Here is a 6026-nt window from a genome sequence, read left to right as displayed (position 1 = left end):
GATCTAATGTATCTCATAAACAGCAGAAGGTTGAATTTTGTTTCCTGACTCAAGTTTATGCCTTTAATTGGAGAGTTCAGTACATTAATATTTAGAGAAATGGTTGATGTGAAAGAATTTGTTATCACTTTTGTGTGATAACTTTAGTTACTTTTGTCATTTTTCTATTTGCCTTTATAGGTAGTCATTCTATATTCCTTGAAGAGCTGAAATAGGCAACAAATGTCTTCTGCTGCTATATGCCTGAGGAAGTTTAATCATTCTTAAATGTGAGGGTAAGTGTGTAGGATAGAGGATTCTTGGCATCTCATGATATTAAACATGAGAATTCACTTATATCTGGGCCTAGGGTAATATTTTTTATCTTGCATTTTTTTCAATGTTCAGTTTTCTTTAATGAAACCTCCTTCTCCCTAAAAGGCAGGCAGCTAGGAGACAGCCAGAGATAGTCACTTGAAGATCCTGCCCTGATTGAAGGCTTTACCCACGTGCTGGAAGTTCTCCTCTCAGGAAAAGTACTCTAGCAGCAGTGTCTGTATTTCCTCACTGCCCAGGTCCAGCTTCTGCTACAGATACGACTCATAGTCCACCTGCCAGCCAGGGCTCAGCAGAAAAACCACCTCTTGGCTTCGGAAGACCCAGATGCCAGAAATAGTGCTGCTATTGTTAGTTCCAAAGAAGATGATGCTGGTGGAGGCATTCTTTCTCAGCTTGTCCAAGCGCTGGAACATTCTAGTGATGAGGTTACAACTCATGAAAGTCTGGGTTGGTTCCTTGGGAAAGCAGTACTGAGAACCACAAGAACCAGCCATCCTTATCAAAATATTCTCAGAAACATGGCAGCACCACAGACAGCGTGTCCTCATCAGAGTACTTGTGTTTAAACTCATCCAACACAAAGGTATTCGGGCAGGTGAGCAAAAGGGTCCTTGGCCTTCTGTTCAGCCACCAGAGCCTGTTGACACTCGTCCATCTTCTCCATAAGAGTGGTGGCCACTGCCTTTTTCTCCTCCTTCCACTCATCTTGGGGCTTCTGCTTCTCCTCTTGAGCACCCTTCTCCTTCCCTGAGTTTTCTTCTTCGACTGGCTCTCTACAAATTTCTTAGTGTCAAACTAGGCCATCTTCTCACAAAGCTTCATCTCTCCCAGGACAGTCCGGATCTGGGTTTTGATTAATGCAGGTGAGGAACCAGTGATTGGTATTGGGGAAAGTCTGGCAGAAAGCAGATTCCAGAACCTGTTTGAAAGAGACATACCAGGGTGCAGACAACTGTGATGTTGGCCAGGGTCACACATTCACCTGCAAGGAACATCCTGGTCTTCAGTTGAGCATCCAGAAAGCCCAGAATCCACCTCATCTCACCTCCTCCTTGACATACTAGGTGGCCTGCTGGTTGTAGTGCAATAATGCCCAAGGTGGGAAACACCCATATACTAGTGGGGGGCATGATGTCACTGTTAGCAAAACTCACCCACTGAACCAACTGGGCGTAGGCCCCAGGGCTGCTTTCTTGCAGCTCCTCATTGCTCACGTAGTAGGCCATGGCATTACTCTCAAATACACAGAAGCCATCATCACCCTCAAAGGTTGGAACCTTGAAGCAGGAAATTTACACAGAAATTCAGGGGTACAGTTGGTTTAGCCAAAATGAAAATGGGGTAGTGCAGAAAGCATGCAGACCTGAGCCCCAATGTACTAAGCAGCTATTTGGGTTTTCAATACACTTCATTGTGGAAAGGGTTCCAGCCACTATCCATGGTGATTCCACAGAAAAAGGCTTTATCTGGCATTTTATCAGAGTATAGAACCAGAATGAAAATAGAAAACATGAAATCAAAATGAAAGTAATTTAAGATCTCCTTTTCTCCATGTTAATTGACTTGAGCCACTGTACTATATTAGAATTTTTCTCAGTGTAGTTTTCTGTAATTTGAATTCATGTTGAGTATGGGCTATTTATAATATCACTAGACTTCTTGTTATGACTTTGCACTGCTAAAAATCAATCTTTATTTCTGACTTTCAGGGATCAAGTTAGCTTTTATAGTGTAGTAGTTAACTAACATTTGTCTAACACTCACCAGGTTTCAATAACTCCAGATACCACTTTTTAAAGACAAATACCACATGTAGTTTAACACCTCTGCACTTGTTGTTTTTTTTTTTTTTTTCAGTTTTAGAATCTCTTCCCTTGGCCATATTTTTTTTCTTTTTCTTTTATCATCCATACTTTTAGGACAATGGCACTAACTTTTCTTTTTCAACTAAATAATTCCCCAAACTATCTCTAGGTGGTTAATAATTTCCTGTTTGATGCTTCATATCTATCTCTATTAGTGAGAATATTCACATTGTACTATTATTTTATTATAGATAAATTTATTTTTTAGACTGTGAACTCATTGAAAATAAGAACAATGACATTAGTTTTTATTGTATGTAGTTAAGAATGAGGAATATTACACATGAACATATGTCCACTAAATATTTTTTGAATATTTAATTTAATTGTGTCTATTACTATCATTTCTAGGGCCTCTTAACTGTCTAATTCTGTGATTCTTTTTGATACTATTAGAGATAAGTAGTCATTAGGTTCAGATAGAAGTAATTCCAATGAACCTTCATATAGATAACATATCAAATCACCCTTTGTTTTGCCAAATAGGAAAAGCAAAGGCCCACACAGTTAAATCACAGTTCTGGGTCAATTTAATCTTTACATACTCTCTAAAATCTGCACAGCATTTGGTGTTTGAAGGAACTTGTCATCTTGTCATTCTATATAGGATTCAGCCCTGGTTTTGTTGTTGTTATTGTTATTGTTGTTGTTGTTTTTCTACCAGGGGAAACTGGTAGAAATAGCCTTAGCAGCAAATAAAAAAACTGACTATGCATGGATTTTGAAAAGTTTTTCCCCAACTGCTTCCTGACTATTTACTATACCTGTGGGAGGCTTTTGCAGCTATTAGTCTGGCATTTTATTTCACACATTAATTGTTTTTTAAGAAAAGCATGTTTAATGCTAAAATAATTCTGGGTAGTGTCCTGAAATGAGTATCACCATAAGGAATTATGGGAGAAAGATGATCTTATGGCAGTTGTAAGTGGCCTGGGAAAATAAGATTCATCTGATAGTCAGTTTACATACATTGAGTCTCAGACATGCAGGCATTTACTCTTTCCTGCATACATGTTCCCTCAAAACAATGGCAAGCTCATATCTAACATCAAGTGTTTCCTCTTGGGTTTTGCCAAAGCTCCAACTTATTTTTTCTGACTCCTTTGTCTTCAATACAGCAGAATTTGGGCAATAAAAGCTCTGTCCAGTGGATGTAACTGAAACTGAAGAACACAAGGAAGGGCTTTTCTGTTTATTCTAATGGCACCCAGTGGGGGTCCTGTTAGCATTTCCTTTCAGAACCTGGTTTGCTAAGAGATTTGAAGTTTCATTTATTCAATTTTCCAGTGGCTTAAAATTCATCATCTGAAATGTTTGATTTTTTGTGTGTGAGAGGGATGGGGTGGTTTTTGGGTCACATCTGGCTGTGCTTAGGGATCAATCCTGGTGATGCTCAGGGGACATAAGTCTAGACTGGTAACAATTTTCTGAGATACGGTTTGGTGAATAATCCTTCACTAGTTTTGTGGTTAGAAAAGAGAAATCAGACTTATAAAAACTGTATTTCTTTTTACTGCTGTGAGATTCAAACTATTAAGTTTATAAAAATTTTGTAATTGTGTCCCTTGAACACAGTACCCTGAAGGGGAAGGTCAGTTTATCTTAAGAATATGATTTAGATATAAAAACAAGACAACTTGCTGCCCTGGCAACTCAAGCAACCTGCCCCGGGGACCCCAAGCCTGAGCAGAGAGCGGACTGGGTGAGTCCCTTCCCCCCACGTGGACGCCCAGACCCGCGGCTGCCCCAGCAACCCAAGCAACCTGCCCCAGGGACCACAAGCCCAAGTGGAGAGTGGACTAGGTGAGTTCCTTTCCCCCACATGGGCGCCCAGACCCACGGCTGCTCGGCAACCCAAGCAACCTGCCCCAGGGACCTCAAGCCCGAGGTGAGAGCGGACTAGGTGAGTCCCTTCCCCCCACATGGGCGCCCAGACTAAGCAACCTGCCCCAGGGACCCCAAGCCCCAGTGGAAAGTAGGAGGGGTAAGGAGAATCCTGCACCTGACCCACTCTGTGCTGCTGGGACAGGCTAGGACCAATAGACTGGGTGAGATTGGGCCGGCCACCTGGACCTTTGGATAACCTAGAGCAGCCCACCCCCCTGAGCCCTGGAGCGGACCTGGGACTCACCAAGGGCTGAGGGCAGCAGCCGACAGGGTTTGGCTGAGGGAATTTCTTCTGCTGAGGTTCGAAGGGGGCGGAGCTCCATTGACTTTTAAAGAGAGGATGGAGGATAGAGAGATAGGCTCAACAGCACCAGCAACCATTGTGGCCAGGAGCGAACTGCACTGACTGACAAGAATAAGGAGAAAAAAATTGACAAGACCCTCTGAAGGAAGGCTGACCTCCAGGTAGCAAAGGGGCGGGGGGGGGGGGGGGGGAAAGAGAGCTAGGCTCAACAACACTCTCCACCACTGTGGCCAGAGGAGGACCTGCACTAGTGTACAACAAAAAGGGAAAAGCAATGGATCAGGCCACATAAAGAGCACAGGAGGAGCCAAACCTCAGCAAGCTCACCCAACAACCCCCTCTAGAACCACCTTCAGGGAGGGGACCCATCTCCACACCTCAGGGGACCAAAGTAGGCTGAATTTAGAAGGCAAAGCACTCCAAAGCACACCAATAAATACAAAGAAATATGGGTAAATCAAGGGGAACCCTAATATCTGGAGATATGGAGACAAACCCTAGCAAGTTTCCAAGTCCACCAAAATGCACAGTTTCATGGGAAGAAGACCTAAAAGCAGACATGAGGAAGGAAATGTAAGATTGATAAAAGAAATAAAAGAAACGCTAGCTATTGAGTATAAGAAATCTATGGATGAACAAATCAGCCAAATTAAAGAAAAATGTTAAAGAACATGAAAGATTCCATACAAAAAGAATTTAAGGAATTAAAAGACAAAGTAACAATCCTTATGAGCAGAAACACAGAGTTGGAAAAGCACATTGAGGAACTTGAAGGAAAACTGGAAACAAAAAGTGATCAAGAAACCAACAAAGAAATAAAAAGGCAAAGCACTGGAAGGAAAAATCCAATATCTAATGAACAAGGACAAAAGAAACAATCTAAGAATTGTGGGTATACCAGAAGGGGAGGAAATAGGGAAAGGGGAAGAACAAGTAGTCAGGGAAATAATAGTGGAGAACTTTCCCACCCTCTGGAAGGAAACTTCAGTGCAAATCCAGGAAGTGAAGAGAGTCCTTAATAAAATAGACCCTAATAAACCAACACCAAGACATATAATAATCCAAATGGCAAAATACAAAGAGAAAGAGGAACTCCTTAAAGCAATAAGGGAGAAAAAAACCCTCAAGTACAAAAGAAGGGACATAAGAGTCAAACCAGATCTCCCATTTGAAATAATTCAAGCAAGAAGACAGTGGAATGACATATTTAAACGACTGAATGAAAGAAATTTCCAACCTAGGGTCCAATACCCTGCAAAACTATCATTCATATGGGAGGCCAGACTAAAAACATTCTCAAACAAGAACCAACTTGAACTATTTGTGCAAACAAAGCCGATCCTAAACGACCTACTCAGAGATGAATTACACAATCCAAACCCCCGATTGTAACAATAACCACTCCACACAACACAACTGCACAACAGTCCTTTCTCTCAATAATTTTCCTAAATGTTAACAGACTAAACTCTCCAATTAAAATACACATAGTAGAGAACTGGATTAGGAAAAATAAACCTGACTTCTGCTATCTGCAAGAAACACACCTACAACTACAGGATAAGCACTGGCTTAGAATAAAAGGATGGAAAGTAATTATTCAGGCCAATGGAAAACAAAAAAGAGCAGGGACAGCCATTCTTATATCAGAC

The 6026-nt window shown here is 41.5% G+C and overlaps 1 pseudogene; it reads right to left on the bottom strand.

The window, feature by feature from the left end:
* Positions 1-449: 449 nt before the first annotated feature.
* On the bottom strand, positions 450-4107 carry LOC126007202 (elongation factor 1-gamma-like; annotated as a pseudogene).
* Between the last annotated feature and the right edge of the window lie 1919 nt (positions 4108-6026).

Source organism: Suncus etruscus, chromosome 4, assembly GCF_024139225.1.
Source record: "Suncus etruscus isolate mSunEtr1 chromosome 4, mSunEtr1.pri.cur, whole genome shotgun sequence".
Lineage (NCBI taxonomy): Eukaryota > Metazoa > Chordata > Mammalia > Eulipotyphla > Soricidae > Suncus > Suncus etruscus.
Note: the sequence above shows the minus strand (reverse complement) of the source record. Positions and strands in the feature narration are given on the sequence as shown.